The 19,249-nt window shown below is 46.5% G+C and overlaps 1 long non-coding RNA gene across 1 annotated transcript in view; it reads right to left on the bottom strand.

Moving 5' to 3' along the window:
- The window catches only part of LOC310759816, a 264,296-nt gene that overhangs the window by 139,449 nt on the left and 105,598 nt on the right, over positions 1–19,249 (bottom strand). Inside the window, exon 9 of the long non-coding RNA XR_014546521.1 lies at positions 14,916–14,988. This is a non-coding gene — a long non-coding RNA (uncharacterized lncRNA). The remainder of the gene's footprint in view (positions 1–14,915; positions 14,989–19,249) is intronic.

Raw genomic sequence — 19,249 nt, 5'->3', positions numbered from 1 at the left:
GCGCCAGCATGCAGCCCTCTAGATTACCTGTGAAGGGTATTGTCAGGGGTTCAGGAGCAGAGGGAACGGATGGCGAGGAATCGGAAGGAGAGGTTAGCGATGATAGCCGTCCGAGATCTCTAAGTCTGTCCAGCGAATCGGAGGATTCACAGAAAGGGGCTCCCGTGGGCAGAGCTGGGGGGTTACCAAGAGGGGCACCCCAGGAAGAAGGGACCAGAGGGGATTCAGAGAGCAGCAGCTGGAAATCCGGACCAGCTACTCCACCAGAGAGCAGCAGGGGGGAGGAGTTCCAGGCACCAGCGACAGGCAGCTCTCCGGCAGCGGCCACGCCTGCGTCAGAGAGCGAGGAAACGGTAGAGAGGAGGGTCGGAGACAGCGCGCGCGCGCCAAGTTCAAATGTACCAGAGGGAGGCGCAATGAGCAGCCCGGAAAGGGAGCCAGGTCCTAAAGCCCGCCGAAGGGAGGGGGAGGAATCCGAAGGGTCCGCATCCGAGGCATCCAGGAAGGAAGGAACCCCGGGGGGTGGTAGGACCCAGAGGCGAAAGGAGAGACGCAAAAGGTGGAGCAAGGCTAGGGTCTTGAACTGGTGTACAGGAGGCGGAGATTCAGATGGGACTTCGCCGATCTAGGGAATAGACGTAGAGACGCACGCTAAGATGTGGAAATGGAAATTATACTTCAATAAAGACTTTATTCCGTTCTACCGGCTAGCGTTGGTCCTTTGTGAGCCGGGACCTAGAGGCAGTCTCTGACAGTAAGTCCCATCTCCCAGAAGTTTTCATCAGTTCTCTTTGACTCAAGCGGCGTGTGGGGAGCGAAGCAGGGAGGAAAGAGGACTGGTGCCTTTGGAGCTCACAAAAGTCAAGCGACATGTCTACTGAAGAGCAAATTGCTTCCCTGCGAGAAGCGGTAACGCAGCTCAGCGCAGAGATAATCGCCTCCAGGAAAAGAGAGGATGAAGCGGCTGCTGCATGCCGAGATCTCCAAGCCAGGTTGGAAGTGCTTGCTAAGCAGGCACAAACGGGTTCCAGATCCGAGGGAATCGGGTTGGGAAGGACTGGAGGCAGCATTGTATCTCACTTTGATGGGAATTTGCAGCAGTACCCCAATTTCCGAGCAGACGTGCAGTTTGCGCTGAAACTGCTGGAGAAAGAGTTTAGAGATGAGCAAGAAAAAGTGGGGTTTATCTTGTCTCATTTGCATGGAGAAGCGAAAGCATGTCTGCGCAATCTGTGGAGAGATATGGACCCAGCGCTCCAGAGTTCAGCTGCATTCATTAAAGCGATGGATTCTTGCTTTCTATCGAAAATAGACATTGACATTGCCCGTAAGGACATATTTGAGCTGAGACAAGGGAAAGCCAGCGTGAGGCAGTATCACTCCCGCTTTTTTGCATTGGTCAATGCCTTGGGGTGGGACAAGGATTCCCCCCCCGTTAGAGATCTTTATTGGGAAGGATTGAACCCCCAAATCAAGGATGAGATAGCGCGGGGGGAGAGACCCAAAAGCACCCAGGAGGTGGTGGACAGATCGCTTGCAGTGGGGGTGAGGCTGGAGGACCGCCCTTGGGACAGAGGAGAAGGGCGTTGGGGACGCACACCAGCCAGAGTGCCCTCCCTCTTGCCCAGGGATGTCGCGCGTGCGCAATCAACGCCTCCGCAAGCAGGGGGGGAGGAGCCAATGGAGATCGGCGGTGCTAGAGCTCAATCAGCCACCAGAGCCTTAACACCGGGAGCAGTCAAAACAAAGCAGCCTAGAGGGAACAGGAAGTGTTACATCTGTGACAGTTCGAAGCACATGGCGAAAGAGTGTCCCCAGAGGCTCCACAAGCACACTGCAGCTTCAATAACAGTAATGGGAGCAACTCAGCAAAGTGAACCACGGCAGGGAAACGGAAGCACTGGGGGCAAGCCAGGCGAGTCAGTGAAGAAGTCCCCAGAGATTTTGAAGCCCACGGATCCCCTCCCGCCCAAACCAGTGGTGCAGCTCACCGCATCGCTCCAGCTGCCCAGTGGTCTCACTTTAGAAGTGCCGATTACGATTGACTCTGGCAGTAATGCGGACTTTATCGCACTGGAATTCCTTCAACAACACAACATAGCGCTACTGCCAGCCACACTGCCCCTGAACGTGGTCACAGTGGATGGCAGGGAACTGCTAGGGGGGCAGGTGGTGCAGCAGACACCACCTATGGTGATGCAAATTGGGAATCACCGAGAAGTCATCAGCTTCAACGTCACCCAATTGTCGGACACGCCCATAGTGTTGGGCATGAGTTGGCTGGATAGGCACAGCCCGGCATTAGCGTGGTACCAGCGGCAATTGACCTTCTGCTCTTCCTACTGCGCAGCGCACTGCATCCAGACCTGCCAGGAAGGAGAGGGGCGAGAGGATGCACCGCAGCTACACCTAGGCATGGTGCAAGCGGTGCCCAACAAGTACAAGGAGTTTTTGGAGGTCTTCTGCGAGAAGGAGGCGGACAAACTGCCCCCCCACAGACCCTATGACTGCAAGATTGATCTCCTGCCGGGGGCAACGCTGCCAACAGGGAAACTGTATTCCATGTCTGAGGACGAACTGCAGGAACTTAGGGAGTTCATAGACCACAATTTGAAGCGCGGGTTCATTCGGGAGTCGAAAGCTGTAGGGGGCAGCCCAGTATTCTTTGTGAAGAAGCGAGACACGCCCCAGAAGAGGCTTGTCGTTGACTTTCGAATTTTGAACTCGAAAACCAAGCCCTCGTCCTTCCCCATGCCCGAAATAGACGACCTGCTCGCGACGGTAAGGAAAGGACGCGTTTTCACCAAGTTGGATCTGCGAGGCGCGTACAACCTGATTCGTGTGCGGGAGGGCGACGAGTGGAAGACGGCCATGTTCACACCACTGGGCACCTACGAATACAGAGTTATGCCCTTCGGATTACAAAATGGCTCTCACTGTTTTCAAGCCTTTATGCATCACGTGTTGGCGGGACTCCTTTACAAGAAATGCGTATGCTTCCTGGACGACATCCTGATATTTTCTGAGTCGCGAGAAGCGCACGAGAGGGATGTCAGGGAAGTTCTGCGGAGACTAAAGGAGCACAGGCTGTACGCCAAGCTGGAGAAGTGCCAGTTCGACGTGACGGAGGTGGATTTCCTGGGCTATAAACTGTCCGACAAGGGGCTCGCCATGGACAGCGCCAAGGTTCGCTCAGTATTGGACTGGAAAAGCCCGCGCAATAGGAAGGAAGTCCAGCGGTTTGTCGGCTTTGCCAACTTTTATCGCAAGTTCATCAAGGGGTTCGCTATGCAAACGGCGGCCATCACCGACACGCTCAGCTCCAAGAAGAAGAAGTTTATCTGGACGGAGGAGGCGGAGCAGTCCTTTCAGAAACTCAAGCGTCTCTTCGCTTCCGAGGAGCAGCTGCTGCATGTAAATCCCAGCAGACCGATGAGGGTGGAGACGGACGCCTCAGACAGAGCCGTGGGAGCTGTACTGTTGCAACAAGACCAGCAGGGGGACTGGAGGCCGTGCGCCTTCTACTCAAGGAAGCTCAGCAAGTCGGAGCAGAATTACACCATCTGGGACAGGGAGTTGCTAGCCATCCATGCAGCGTTCAAAGCGTGGCGGCACTTCCTTATCGGAGCCAGGCACACAGTGCAGGTCCGCACGGACCACAAGAATCTAGAGTACTGGCGCACGGCGAGGTTCCTGAATCAGAGGCACATTAGATGGGCAGAGTTCTTCGCGGACTTCGACTTCAAGATAGAGTACATCCCGGGTGACAACAACATCATGGCGGATGCCTTGTCCAGAAAGCCGCAATACCTCGAGGAGGAGGCACCGTCGGCAGCCAAGCACATTTTCGCACCGGAAGCGTGGGCTTGCGCCTCGGCGACCGTGGATCTGGACGCCGTACGTCGAGCGTTGCGGGAGGACCCCTTCGCGCTAGCCAAGATGGAGGAGGTGCACAAGGGCACGGTGAGGGACGACGAGTTCCAGATCAGAGACGGTTTGCTCATCCGCAAGGGAGCACTCTACGTGCCGGGGAATGACCTCCGCGCGAGGGTGCTGCAGCAGCTACACGACGCCCCCACTGCCGGGCACTTTGGCAGAGAAAAGACTGTAGAACTAGTGACCAGAGACTTTTGGTGGCCCAAGATGCGGGGGGAAGTAGCGGATTACGTCTCGAGATGCGACACCTGCCAAAGGGCCAAGTCAGTGCACAAACCGCCGGCGGGATTGCTGGAACCGTTGCAGACGCCGTCTGAGCCGTGGGAACGGGTGGCCCTGGACTTTGTCACGGATCTGCCCGGTTCGAGGGGAAAGACGGCAGTGCTTGTGGTGGTGGACATGTTTACCAAGATGGCACACTTCATTCCGTGTGCGAAGGTGGCCACGGCAGAACAGACCGCCAAACTGTTCATAGACCACGTGTTTAAGGTCCACGGTCTGCCACGATCTATTCTATCCGACCGGGGGCGGCAGTTCATCTCGAACTTCTGGCAAAAGTTGATGGGCATCCTGAACGTCAAGATCAATCTAGCGTCGGCGAGACACCCGCAGACCAACGGACAAGCGGAGAGGGTCAACGCCATCATGCAGCAGTACCTGAGATGCTACGCCAATCAGCAGCCTAACACGTGGGTGGACTACCTGCCCCTCGCAGAGTTCGCTTACAACAATACGAAGCACGTGTCGACGGGGGTGACGCCGTTCTTCGCCAACAACGGGAGGCATCCCAGAACCTTCCCAGGTTTAGAGAGAGTGGGGGAGGGGGAGCCGCAGGCAGCGGAAGAATTAGCGTCAGAGTTGCAGGAAGTCCACGAACAGCTTAGGAGGCAGTTGGAACTGGCAAAGCACGCATACAAACTGCAGGCTGACAGACACAGGAGAGTAGGGGAAGACATACAGGTGGGAGACTGGGTTTGGTTAGCAGCGCAAGCAGTGCCGACCAGATCGTTGGCCAAGAAGAAGCTAGGGCATAAGCAGCTAGGGCCTTACCAAGTCCAGGCACAGGTCAATCCAGTGGCTTTCCGGTTAGCGCTTCCGGAGGGTTCCAGAATGCATCCGGTCTTCCATAGATCAGTGCTCACGCCCTACAAAGCACCGCATAGATTTCACGAGCCAGGCACAGCACTAGATCCGCCCAGAGAAGGACCCAGGGAAAGGGGGTCGCCAAGAGGGGAGCGCATCAACGAAGTCACAGAGATTTTAGACTCGAGATGGGGGGAAGAGGGAGTAGAATACCTTCTTGCCAGAGAGGATACCCCGGCCAGCGCCAACAGTTGGGTGCCGGGCTATGCCTTGGACGAGCCTCTTCTCAAGGAAGAGTTCCATGCCATTTTCCCACACAGGCCCATGCCAGCCGAGTATTTCGATGACTGGCTCTTCACACCCACACTTTCAGGCAGCACGTTCCAGGGGTTCGACTCGGACGAGGAGACGGCACCACACATACGCTCTCCGGAAGGTTCACCCTCGGGTTCTGCCTCAGACCGCTCCTATTGGTGGGATAATCAACCAGAGGAGCAGTGGCGCAGGAAGTGGTTGGGGGGTCCCTGGCAGGCATCACCCTCAGAGGGGGACGGGGGAGAGATGGACATGGACGTGTTGGGGGAGGACGTGGGATTTGAACACGAAGGCAGGGAGATGGAAGCAGAGGAGATCGACGTCGACGAGCGCACGGAGGACGAGCCAGACCTGCCCGATGTGATGTACGACACGAGGGAAGAACTGTATCCGGCACTCACCCTTGCCACGACGGAGCACCCAGAACCCACACCGGAAGGAGGGGAGGGGGGAAGGGGGGGCTTCGAGGGGGGGATGGATGTCAGGGGTTCAGGAGCAGAGGGAACGGATGGCGAGGAATCGGAAGGAGAGGTTAGCGATGATAGCCGTCCGAGATCTCTAAGTCTGTCCAGCGAATCGGAGGATTCACAGAAAGGGGCTCCCGTGGGCAGAGCTGGGGGGTTACCAAGAGGGGCACCCCAGGAAGAAGGGACCAGAGGGGATTCAGAGAGCAGCAGCTGGAAATCCGGACCAGCTACTCCACCAGAGAGCAGCAGGGGGGAGGAGTTCCAGGCACCAGCGACAGGCAGCTCTCCGGCAGCAGCCACGCCTGCGTCAGAGAGCGAGGAAACGGTAGAGAGGAGGGTCGGAGACAGCGCGCGCGCGCCAAGTTCAAATGTACCAGAGGGAGGCGCAATGAGCAGCCCGGAAAGGGAGCCAGGTCCTAAAGCCCGCCGAAGGGAGGGGGAGGAATCCGAAGGGTCCGCATCCGAGGCATCCAGGAAGGAAGGAACCCCGGGGGGTGGTAGGACCCAGAGGCGAAAGGAGAGACGCAAAAGGTGGAGCAAGGCTAGGGTCTTGAACTGGTGTACAGGAGGCGGAGATTCAGATGGGACTTCGCCGATCTAGGGAATAGACGTAGAGACGCACGCTAAGATGTGGAAATGGAAATTATACTTCAATAAAGACTTTATTCCGTTCTACCGGCTAGCGTTGGTCCTTTGTGAGCCGGGACCTAGAGGCAGTCTCTGACAGGTATGCTGCCCTTAACAGTAAAAAGATTCCCCATCACTAATGTAGACACATTTTCCTCCCCTCCGTCCTTTTCTGCCCCTTGTCCCTCAATCCTTAAGTTACCCCTACTTTTCACACTGTAACTTCAGGGCTGTGTTTGTTAGTATTCCCACCACCACCAAAATAAATAAACACATCCCCTGTTACTTATGAAAACCATGTTAGTATCTGTACTGTGTTCGTTAGAAAATGCATTTTACAGTTGCACTGGGGAAAAGAAAACATATGTAATGTAACAGCTGCAATAACTCCAATCAAGGTCACAGAAATGCTGGATCATTGCCATGTTTACTGCCTTTAAGTGTGTGTGTGTGTGTGTGTGTGTGTGTGTGTGTGTGCGTCTTAGAACAGAGTGTGGGAGTTGGGGGTTGGCTTGTTGTCTTGCCATTGCTTTGTTGACTGAGAACATGGGAGTGTAAAGACTTCAAGGAGGCTCTGTCTGGAAGAGTTTATGAAGACAGGCAAGCTATGGACTAATTTTTTTATTTATGCATTATTTATGCATTTATGTGTGTGTTTTGGAGCAAGAAGACCAAACCCTCTCTTGGGCACAAGGGAGATAAACAAATTGTATTGAATTTGATAAATATAAATAATACAGCTTGTTAAATTGTTGGCCATCCTGACAATCTTGTGCAATGAGTCTACTTCTCATCTTCAAATCTTGTGCAATGAGTCTACTTTAACACTAAGGTTTGAGGGTGAAACTGCTGCATCATGCTGAATGACTCAAAAAATAGATAACAAACCACACCATGTTGGGCTACTTGCCATTGGGGGGGGAGGAATGCCACTTGTCTGATGTTCAGCTGGGATGCAGAGTGTGCATCTAGCTGCATGTATTTTAACAGCTTCCCTACACTGCCATATAGATATATGAATCATAATGTGAAAAACAGCCCTATGACAAAGACTAAAATCTGCAATTGTTCAATCAAAGGAGCAGAGAGTGTGGGATATTAAATTCCCCTTACACTTAAAGGCTAACCTAACTAATTCAAATTTTATGAAACAAAATGAGAAATGAAACAGTGTCATTGTCTGAAATGCACACTACATCTGGCTAGAGGAGCTGGCATGTGGCACTGCCACCAACTGTCTGTGTCATGTGTTATGCGGTTTTCCCCTGTTCTCACACCATACACCCCCCCCCAGCCCAGGATCATTACAACAGGGACCCATAATGTTCTCACCCCCCTTCATGGATCACTGCCTTGCCGTGGCGAAGGGGCTTGAATAACTTAGAGAAGCTATGAGCTATGCCGTGCAGGGCCACCCAAGATGGACAGGTCATACTAGAGAGTTTTGACCGAACGTGATCCACCTGGAGCAGGAACCAGCAAGCCACTCCAGTATCCCTGCCAAGAAAACTCCATGGACAAAGACAACAGGCATATAAAAGTTATGACGCTGGCAAAGCTACCAGCATGAGTTTGACCAAACTGCAGGAGGCAGTGGAAGACAGGAGTGCCTGGCGTGCTCTGGTCCATGGGGTCATGAACTAAACAACAACGTTCTCACCAACTGATCCCATCCCAGACACATATCTGCACCCAAGAATCCAAAAACACAAAACCCCAGGTTACAACTTAGCAATATTAGCCTCAACAAGCCTCAGCTGGGTCCTGTGGCAGCCCAACAGGACCATTAATCAATACTGGGTTGTGGGAGTCTCTCCCACCAATGTCAGATAAAGCCGCCGTCATTCTCAAGCAGACAGGTAAATGAAAATAAGTCCAGCAAAGCCTTCAGCTGAGATCTATGTAGTTCGACTCCTCAAACCCCAATAAAAGGGGCCATCTCTCTCCTGCCAGCAGTGATGAGTTGGCGCATCTCGAGCATTCCCCAAGTTGGGAAAAGGAGGAAGGAGGAGAAGCAGAACAGGGCTGACTGTGCGAATGCTCAAAATGACATCCTATCATTTTCGCAATGACCCACCCTGCTCCAGTTTCTCTGATATACAAAGGTTAAAAATTACTTCTTGATACCCTGATGTTTAAATGCAAGCTATTCAGAATTATGAGATCAGGTTGAAACAGGTGCCATGATGAAAAGGGTACAGAGTTCTGGGGTTAAACAATCATTGCTCTCCAAATATCAATGTTAAAACCTTTCTTTTTTTCTGATGTCGGCTTTAATGTCTTTGAGCTTCGCAGAATGAGTGTTTCCCACAGAAATAAATTGCACACCATCTCTATAGTGCAGGCGGTTAAAGTAATCACTCATCAGCCCAACTTCTCATCTGCAGCCAAGAACATTTGTATTAGCACTGATTAATCTGTGCTGGCATTAGCTGAAGTACAGAACCTCAGCCAAGATTACAGGAGGTCAAAACATTAAGCATATTTTTCTTTATATGCCACAGTATGCCTAACATTACAAAAAATAGACCTCGCTTTAATGCATGCAAGGAAGCATATTTCAATCAAGCCTAATTCCTCCTCGTTATTTTACTGTATTACCAAAACAGTAGGTCAGATCTTCGTGTGAAGATTAAATCTTGTACTTGCCTCCTTGGAGGAAATTGATTCATTTTAGCTAGCAAGTAACTTTCCCCCATCATCTTGGACTGTTTTACCCAACAGTTTTTTTCCTGAGACACACTTCGCACCATGCCCCCTCCCCACCTTCAGATACATAGTTGCATTAGACCCCCCCACACACTTTGTTCAGGTGATATTCCTGAAAGGAACATAGGAAGCTCCCTTACACTCAGTCCATTGTTCCATCTGGCTCAATATTGCCTGACCTGCAGAGGTTCTCTAGAACTTCAGACCGGGGTTCCTCCCAGTCCTACCAGGAGATGGCAAGGATTGAACCTGAGACCATCTCCATGCAGAGCAGATGCTGAACCACTGAGCTATGGTCCTTCCCTCCTCTAGAAAAGGTGGCATGGGAGCCACCACATATGCTGGCCCTGCCCTCAACATCCCCTGCACACTCCCAACCTTCCTGTGTTGGGAGTGGGCTTCTAAGCATGTTCAGTTAAAAGCTTATTAAAAGCTTGCTCAAAATTAAAATGTCTAATAACACACTGTTCAGACGTTTCTGTTCAACATGGGGAGGTAGAAGTGGAATATGTAGGGCTAGATACGTTGGGATTGCGGGGTGCTATGTACATCCGCGTGCTCCCTACTCATGTCTGCATTCCTGTTCGGGCATAAGACCTGAACAGGGCTACTCTGGGTGAGCCTTTTGAGCTGGATAGAGAAGCTGTCCAATACCACCAGCAGTCAGACGGTGTGCTGCAGGGCAGAATCAGCACTAAACTGGGAGATGCCTGCAGAAGCTTTTGCTTCAGCAGCTTCTAAGCAGCAACTGAGGGTTTAAGAACTTGGCCTGGCTGCCCCACTCTCCCTGAAATGCTAGTGCGGCTCTGATCCTGACTCCAACACAAGTTGCTTCATGTTGCCAAGTGAGTGCTTTCAGGACCAAACTTTGCTTTGTGCTCACTTGCATCTCTATTCCCGATGATGATCCCATGGTGCTTGTAGGTTATCTGGTTCTTCAGCTTGTGTTGTTGTCCTGGGATATGATTTAAGGGATCGTTTTTAGGTGCCCTGTCTTGCCCCTGGTCCTGGGTTCATGGTGGGTCCTCTGAATATGCCTGACTTCAGTTGTGGGAGTTGGCAGGCCCTGATATTTAGTACCCACAGTGGCATTTCACTCACACAGCCATTGTATGCATATGGTACTTCTAATGCACAATTCTTAGAAAATCATAAAGTTGGTGAAAATAAATTCCTACAATTTATTGAAAGAACTGAGAAAAAGTTCCCTTGAAAAGTAACTGTACAACATGAAATGTATTGAACTATTTCATAAAATAAAACTAATATTCTACAGCGTCTTTTGGATATTTGCCTCTTTTTTCTGTTGTGGATTAGAGCAGTTCCCTGTTTCCTGCTCATGTGAAAAACAGGCCATGTTTCGTCTATCATTCTCCACCTTCGACACAAGCCCATTAAATTCTATAGGAAAAGTAATATTACATCTTGCAGTGGAACTAATATCTATTAAGATATGGTTTTACACTTTCATTAATCGCAGAGTCTCTCATTACAGAAAATGAGCCATTGCTAATATTACAAGCTAGAAAGCCTGGTATGATATTGAACCAACCATGACATTTTCAGAGTTCTGTAAAATATAATTGCTGTCTTTGTCCCTCTAAAATAATCAGAAATAGCCCTGACTTTTCTTCCAAGTAGTATTTTAGATACGCTAAATAGATTGGAACTATATCTAATGTGATATGCTAAGTTATGTTCATGGTGACAGCCTAGTGGGTGTCTTTTTTTTTTCTTCTTAATTAAACCAGAACCAGAATTTTAAACAAATCATTCTGTTTTATACAGTAATATATCAAAACTGTACTAGCAGACTGTATACAATGTTTTGGGCTACAAAATCTGTTTCAACATACCTTCACAATACTTGGCAATAGTCAGCAAATCTACCTTTAATATTTGATTAGCACGTGCACATTTATAACTCCCAAACTCCCTCAGAAAGAGCATTTTCAGTACATTGGATGGGGTTTAGCTGCATAAAAATCATTAATCACCATTGGAGCCATGCAGCTAATTCTCCATTCAAAATGCAATAAATGTAGCTTATGAGTAATAGCTACTATAATTTCATAGTGTAGTTGGGTAGGCTTTCAGTGTTTTGGTGAGGCTTAAGCCAAATGATTCCCACACATCACTATGAAAATAATATATGTGAAGTTATCCTCCCCAGTTCATTCTTTTAACCTCCAAAAATATATCAAAATAAAAAGCCATCACCTTTTTTGTTGTTGTTGCAGCTGAACGAAAAAGCAATTGTTGGATGCTGTTTGGATATGCTTACTCAGATAGGGTCAAAACGCATGTGATAGTGGCAAGTGCATCTTTTTAAATGAGGAACTTCCCCAGTCACATATAAACTGGTGGCATTGGAGGGTTTCGCCTTAAGAGAAATGTGGGAGAGGGGGAGAGGGGTGCTAGACCCTCCCTCACCCATAACTTATTATTTATTTATTCATTTGAATATTTATAGGTCACCTTTTAGGGCATAGCTCTTGCAACAAAAATAAGATACGTTTAAAACATCAAACCATTTAAAATCACACTTATAAAACAACATCTCAAAAACCACGGGTCAAAAATATTCAATATAAGCTAACATAAAACAAGCAATAAATCTTCCAGTTTCACTTTCCCCTGAGTCACATTCCAATGCCAGAAGTGACCCTAGACATGGGGAAAGTTTTCAGACCTCTTACCGACATGCCCCTTTTGTAAATGTGCACACACATACAGACTGACAGCATTATGTCTAGAATGACCACCCATGATTCTATTTGCTGATTGCATTTTAAGCTGCATTTTAATGCATCTTACAATGCAATCCAACCCATATCTTACTCAGACATTCCATGAGACTTACTTTCAGGTGAGTGTATAGAAGACAGCAGCCTTGTTTGCATTTATTTTCTCCCTTTCAAACTGCATACTGCCTCAGAATTGTATACAATTGAAAAGTGATGACTTCTTTAAAAAACAACAACCCAGGTTTACTGATGTCCCTCTTAGCATCTGAACATAGGATGCCGTTGGAGAACAGTTAGCATTTCCACATGCTGACCTTACCTGGTTTTGAAGGTCTGAAAAGGAGCTTTTATCACAAGTAAAACCAGTGAGGTAGCACACACAGCACAACTGAAGTTAATCTGACCATGAATGAGGTGCATATGCTTTGCAACCCCAGAATTTCCCAAGGGGAGGCCAGGAACTCAGTTGGCTGTACTGAGGCAGCAGAAGTTCTATTTAGTATCACAATAACCCTTCAGCTAAGATGTGAAACATGCCCTATAGTGCTTGGCATTTTAGCACAAACTCACTTGCCTTATCACAGGCTTACTGAAAATTGGAATCAAAGAGATAATCACTTCAATGCAAAATTCAAGCTCATCATGCACCTCATAACAACATAAAAACTGTATGTTGGCACTTGTTGTGAAATCTCATCTTACAGTTTTATTTACAGATTTGGTGGTGGTGGTGAGGAGCTTGATCCACAGAGATCCAGCAACAAACTCGGAAGGGGGCCTGGACAGGCCTTGATTTATCCCCCGGGAGTAGACCCAAGCAATGGCTATTGGGCAGTTTTGCCCACCCCCTGGGGACGTCCTGTGGCTGATCCTGCCTACAATTGGTCAATCCGCAGGCAAGCCACAATCCCCACCAGTTGACGTCCCCGGATGGCAGACAAGGTCGTGGCCAGGCTACAATGCCACCTAACCATCAAAGGTAAGCGGACTTGTGAAAATACCACAAAAGGTGAAAATCTAGGTTTGCCTCATGTCTTTGCACTGAAAATGGTATACTCCAGGAGAGGCTGTTTTTCTGTGACAAGTCTTTGGGACAAGTTGATTTATCAAGCCCATCAGTTTACAATTGGGCTGTAATTCTTTGGAAGCCCTCACCAAATATGACTGGGAGTATACATTTTGATAACATTAGTAACAGCAACAAAAATAAGACGTGGCACAAACTGTAGCCCTATCCTGGAAGAATGAAAGAAATCACTCTTCTGGACAGGAAGGTGACAAGTGTGTTTTATCAAACTTAATTGAAATCAAGTTACAATTATTAACAGCAAAACGAAAAATTTTCACTTCTGGCAATAAAAATGCAGCATGGTTACAAGCTCGGGTAAACCTAGGGAGGAAGGGAAGAAGGACCAATTGCTCTAAGAATGAATTGCTCCAGCTAAAGGTGAAATAGACAGGTTTGCATGATTTTTTTAAAGAGAAGAAGTAATCACTGCATGCAATTTTCTCCTTGTAAATATAGAGTTGTGGGGTCTGCTTGTTTGTTTGTTTGTTTGTTTGTTTGTTATTTCAAACATTTCTACCCTGCACCTCCTATTATTTAAGAAGGTTTACAGACACCCAGAGAAGTAGGGCTGGCCCAGTATATTTTGCTGCATTACGTATAACAGCAGAAATACAACAGCATCCCTCAGTTGGTGCTTTCCTAGCAGTCATGATACATAGGACCCAAGATCAGGAATGTTCTTTGGTGACAAAAGCACTTTCCCCCCTCTCTGGCAGTAAAAATACAATATAAAAATAAATAACGAAGAATGTGCTATTTAGTCCATGACACCAAAGATCTGCTACCTGAAGCAGCCACCATGCTCTGCCAAATGGTAGAGCCAACCCTACTGAAAAGATGTAAAATTAACAGAAACAATCTATTGTACCAACTACAAAGGATGTTCAACTATCGATTTATAAATCACACTTGAGGTTACATAGATACAATTGCCACTTCTACATGATGACTCATTACTGGTTCAATTTAAAGGCAATGCATGTAGCACTTATTTCAGTAAGTCAGCAGATCATATCAGATTAGTTAGAATCTGAGACCTCCAGTTATAGCGAGGTATATAAATTCAATAAATGATGATGATGATGAATGACTGAATACCTATTGCTTGTTTAAGTCTGTATGTCTAAAACTGGTTCTTTAGCAGTAGCTCCTGTCAAAAAATAGCTATTGACAACAAAATGCCTGGTTCCTTGTTATAAAAAAGCACATTAAGATTCAAAGAACTGTATCACTGAAGAACAACAACAATAACAAAAATTGTAAACCACAACTACTGCTATACTGCCAGCATGAAAAACAGAACTTGGAACCTGGATCTGGATGAGTAAGATTCAGCTAAGAGTTCAAATTAATTGGGATGAAGTTGAAAAAAATCACATAGCAGTTTTTAACTATTTTATTTTCTTTCCAGGAAATAAGAGTTGAAAGCTCATGTGAGACATCATGTGCATGTCTTTAGTTTGTGCCTTTCATCAGCTTGTTTTCCTTCCGGATGCCTTTGGAAATTGTGTGTTAGTTCCATCAGAATCACTTTGAATTAAACCCTCCTGTTACCCATTGCAAAACAGGCTAAAAAGCACCTGGCAATTTTCAAGAGGTTAAGTAGCTATGATCTGCAAGCTGCCCATGCCGCAGCCTGACGAGAAGATGCAATTTGACACAATGTCTAATCTGCTGTGACATTCAAGTTTTAAGTGACGTTCAAGGAGACGGAAGGGCTGGCGCTTGAACGTATCCCAATGTGCACTGGTATTCTGTCTGTTAACTTTCTAATGAAGCATGATTGAGTAAAGTAATGAAGAGTTTACAGAGAGCCCCAGGAAACCAATTTCCAATTTTGTGACCAGCAGGCTTTAAACTTCACGGCAGCATTTGCTTATTTTGTCTAGAAGGGGACTAGGATACTAAATGCCATTTCTACTTTGTGAGTCAGACAGACTTTTCTAATCCCCACACACTTACTTTCTAATGAATGTCTCCTTCTCCTGATCCATTTTCTCCCCATCCATAGTTGTTATGTATAGGGCGAGTGGCTCTAATAAAAAAGAAAGAAAGGAAAAGGGGGGTGGGGAGATTACAGTGAGAAATGAAATTCTAATCACTTCAAAAATCAGAAGTATTGCAAGCCTTCTGCACAGAAAGAGATTTTAATCTTCAGCCTGCCCTCGCTGAACTCTGGTGGAAAGAATATAAGAAGGACGTAGCAGGATCATTTTTATGAGAGAAAACCCACATTGATCAAAGCAGAGCTGAACATTTATGCTTTACCTTAGTTCCATGATGTTAAAGCAAATATATAACATCCCCACACAAACTCTATTTAAATATAGCTGCTTCACATGGACTTATCGGCAAATGTTATCCTTGTATTACAGAATGCTAAAGCAGAAAACTAAGGTTAATGATAAAGAAGTTATTTTCAAATATGTTCTGAAGAATTCTGGGGTGTCTTGGTAGCTCATCAGGAGTTCCTCAATGACAAGATCAGTGGTGGTGGATAAGCATCTCTGAATGGTGAGGTGCCCATCATTTCTCTGCAATCCCAAATGGAAAACTACACATTTCAGAATACTGTGACACACAGCCTTGCTGGAACCACTCCAGAATGCAGTTAGGGGATTGTCTGATTGAAAACCCCAATGGTTTTGGTTGACTATATATCCATGATGGTCAGAATAAAAGCACTACTTCACATAATGCATAATTAATTTATGCAACAGATGAGAAACCTGTGGCCCTCCAAGGGTTGTTGGAGTCCTGTTCCCATCAAACCCTAGGCAGCATGGCCAATGGTCAGGGATGATGGGAGTTGTAGTCCCAACAACTTATGGGAGGGCCTCAGGTGACCAAAGAACTTGGCTGACCTTCATAGAGTTATGAACAGAGTGCTTTAAAAATCAATGCCTCGTCCCAGGAAACGCTGGGAACTGTAGCTTGGGGGGAAGGGATAGGGGTCTCCCAACACCTGTCAATTCCTTTAAAAAGCTGCATTTCCCAGGATTCTTTGAGGGGGCCCATGATTGTTCAGAGCGGTATAACACTACCTTAAATGCATAGTATGGATGGGACCTAAGTGCTTAGTCAAGCTCTAAGTCCAATGGGAGTGTGCACAAGGGAAGCAAATTGGAGAGAGACAATAAAAGGAATGTTTAAGATGTGCAAAGCTTTCAGTATATATGAAAGCAAGTCAGTTCATTTCCACTCAGTCTTATGCACTATACCTATTTCTTAATTAAGCCCTTACTCCCAATTTAACAGCGGGAAAAGATTTCAAGGGCAGGGGCTACACAGAGGTTCCCGAGAAAATGATGGACAGGTCTTTGCCAGGGATACTCTGTATCTCAGATTATCTTGCCTCAGGGCACAAGGTTGTTATTAGGTGGACTGAACCCCAGCCATTATTTAAAATGGCAATCTGTCAGTTGCATGCCATGGAACGGAACATACTTCATACTGGCAAAAAGAAGAAGAAAGAGCTTTCTTTTATCAAGTGGAGGAAAAAGATAAAAGCATTGCCTACTTGAAAAATCAGACTTGCATTTCCCCACTATAATGTTGCTATCTCACATCCCTGTGACTTGCTGAAGATGGGAGACAACACATAAATTTGTGTGAGGGGTTTAAGGACTTGAAGAGTATAAAAGGTCATGGAAGCACTCTGTCAGAACTGAATTCTTTTATCACATCACACTTGATTTGGAGGTGGGAAGGGAAGGAAATATTATTTGCTTTAAACAAATAGCAAGGAATCCTTTAGTTGTCCTGTGAAATCCTGTGCCCATTTTAATGCTTAGTAGTCTCCCTTTAATGGTTAGGGAATACTCCACACCCCTTGATTTTGTGACATACCCCTCCTGTTTTGATGGGAAGGGGAAGGAAAAAGAAATCCGAGGTCTTAAGATGGCTGGCCAAGAACCACTAATACACCTTATAAGACTTCTGTGGGAGAACAATGGGATACAATGGAATAAGCCCATGAGCTGTCCTAAGATCCTTGGAGGAAGTGGACTGCATATGCAGTAAATAAAAGCATACTAGGATTTGCTTCTTTTAAACCTACAAATCCAGCAACACATCAAAAATGCCTCCTAACAATTATCTACTCACACACACAAAAATCAATTCAATTCCATGCATGTCTGCTCAGAAGTAAATTCTGATGTAGTCAATGGGCCTTACTCTCAGGTAACTGTAGGAATACAACTGAAGGTCAGGACTAGGGAGTAAGCTCAATTGCACACAGTGGACTTGCTTCTGAAAATATGCATAGGATTGTGAAGCACCAACACCACTCAAAACATGCAATACTATCCCAGAGAGATCCATGCGCATGCGCACACACACACACACACACACACTTTATGAGATCATGCTTAGAACTCCTATATTCAGGAGCTGCTGTGCCCATCATATTTGCAGTTACCCCACCACTTGTAGCACTGAACATCTGTATTTAAGTGGGACCACAATGCCTTGCATTCCCTGCTCTAATTATAGAGTTCAAAAACCTTTTGGGCTGCAGTATGCAGAGAAGGGAGAGGCAGCATTTCTGACAAGAGGCTCCTGTTTTTACAACTAATTGGGCCAGCAGATTTGGGATATAGAAGATTCTGACAGCCAGCACATTTGGTAACACAAAGATGTCAAAACAAACTATAGCTAGCAAAGCCTGACAGCAACACCCCCCCCTCGCCTTATGTTAGGAAAGCAGAGGATGTGACCCATTATAGTATAACAGCCCTTCACAACTGTAGCCCAAATCATTATATTGTCTCTACTGCCAGCGTCGCCTTCCTGCTGAGCAAAAGGGCAACATGAAATGCTCCTTCTGAGAATCTCTAGATGTGGAAAAAACAAATGCCTGATAGCTTGTGATAATTCAGATGTACATCAACAAAAGAACTGTCATGCAATAGGCAGCACATGGCCTGTGCATTGTAAGGATTCCTATGGATTAACATGCATAGTAAAATAAATAGAAATTTGTGAAGTCAAATATTTGAGTATTTGAATAGGAGAATTGGCCCACAACAGCTCAGTGTTCACAGGAGCTGTTGAGTTTCCTGGTCACCATCAGGAAGAAAATATTAACCTAACCTGTAGCTTGAAAACCTAACTGTCCCTTCTTTGAAATACAGCTGGCCAGACAGAATAGGTTTCAAAAGCCCAGGTGGAGAACAGATCAACTCCATTGTCCAAATGTAGCTATACCACCTTTAAATTGAACGTTGTCACACACCAAAACTGATGTGAACAGGCTAAAATCATTAGTACTCATAATATGGAAGCTATGGCCAATGGCCACTGCATTGATCAAGTCTGCAAGAGAGCAGAGGTTGGCATGGGAAGAAGGCAAGGAGCTATGGTATGGACTCCTCCCTTGTTACCATGGAGTTCTAGAAGCCTACTTAGAAGCGATGCTACACCAGCATGGAAATAGCCAAGACACAGTTTTCCAGCATGGGCAGGCTACACAATGCTCAAATTATAGGCAGTGGGGGGAAAGAGAGGAGAGTTGGGCACCTCTGAAAAAGACAATAAAATATTATATGGATCTGCATAAAATTTCCATGTGCTGATCTATATGCGTGTTCAGAAATAATTACTATAATTTAAATAAAAATACCAAGCATCTCACTATGGTGGAGAACTCTGGGATCAGATGACCTGTTCAATCCAGCTGCGTACTGTAGCTGGGAAACTTCAAGGCCCCTGCTTTACCTTCCTACAATTCTTTAAATGAGATGTGGACCAAAAGTGAAAGATAAACTAAAATTGGTGAGAGTATTGTATTGAACTTTATTACGGCCACTGGCCCATCACACAACAGTTTCCCATACCAACATAATGTACTTAAAACTCCAATTTTAAAACCGCCAAAACTTACAAAAAACAGACAAGAACCAAAGCAAAACAAAAACAAAAGACCAACATCATACATTACACTAAATTTGTAACATAAACATCGCCCTCTACTCATAAATTAGTAGAAGACATCAATGGTGATATCACCTAATTACATCCTAAAACGTAGATCATAGTTTAGAGGGATTATCCGAGCCGCACAGGAGTCCGTTTCTCTTCTTTAGGGATAGAACGCTGATCAAGAATCTGGCAACCATGAGTGATCTTAAGGGGTCATCATCATTTAATAGATATCTCAGTTTGGCTTCATTTGTATCATCGGCAATTCCCTTTAGATATTGAGCAAGAAACTTGCTCCTGGCCGATGAATGAAATGCACAATCAAAAATTATGTGATGCAACGATTCCGGTGCCCCACAATTACAATCACA

Source organism: Podarcis filfolensis (genome assembly GCF_964270895.1).
Source record: "Podarcis filfolensis genome assembly, chromosome: 3".
In the NCBI taxonomy this organism is placed as follows: domain Eukaryota; kingdom Metazoa; phylum Chordata; class Lepidosauria; order Squamata; family Lacertidae; genus Podarcis; species Podarcis filfolensis.
Note: the sequence above shows the minus strand (reverse complement) of the source record. Positions and strands in the feature narration are given on the sequence as shown.